Source organism: Euprymna scolopes, chromosome 17, assembly GCF_053919585.1.
Source record: "Euprymna scolopes isolate OS-2025 chromosome 17, ASM5391958v1, whole genome shotgun sequence".
NCBI classification, from domain to species: domain Eukaryota; kingdom Metazoa; phylum Mollusca; class Cephalopoda; order Sepiida; family Sepiolidae; genus Euprymna; species Euprymna scolopes.
Window position 1 is genome coordinate 91,445,643 of NC_136498.1, and position 796 is coordinate 91,446,438.

Consider the following 796-nt stretch of genomic DNA (forward strand, 5'->3'; position numbering starts at 1 on the left):
TCTAAAAAAGATACCGTCGTTGGATTCTGAATTGTATTGTTTAGTAATTCTCCGGGATAAAATATTCATGTTTATTCAGCTCCAAACTTGATTGCTTGACTAGAAATAATAAATATATACTAATATACATATATTGATACATATATGAATAAATGGGAAAATTGAGTATATTTCTTCCCACTGACCGTGAAGTCAAAACGCTCTATATCAAGTTAAATAAAATTACTCAACAAATATCTGCATTATATATATATATATATATATATATATATATATATATATATATATATATATATATATATATATATATATATACATGCGATATGTCGCAAGATTAAGTAGTTTGCATATTATTTTTATAAAAGGACACTATTAAATAATAATTGTTTCTTCTTTTTTAATTTAATGATTGTTTAGGTTTCCATAAAACAAATAGTTCTGTTTCGAAGTATTTTATTTCTAAGACACATTTAGCATTTGTGTTTAAATGATCTTTTCTAGATTTCTAAATTGCAAATAAAAAAGCATTTTTACATTTCTCTACGACAACATTTAAAAAGTAAATAAATGAATATCGAAATCGCCAAAATGTTAATGTTTCTCCCCATGGATGAGTAAGAAACATTCGTGTTTACAAAATTATTACTTTTATTATTTATATTAATATTTCAAGTAGCGAACTTTATTAATCGATATCTATCCGATAAAACCAAGTTTGTACACACACACATACACACACACACACACATACACACACATACACACACACACACACGGACACAAACACACACGGACA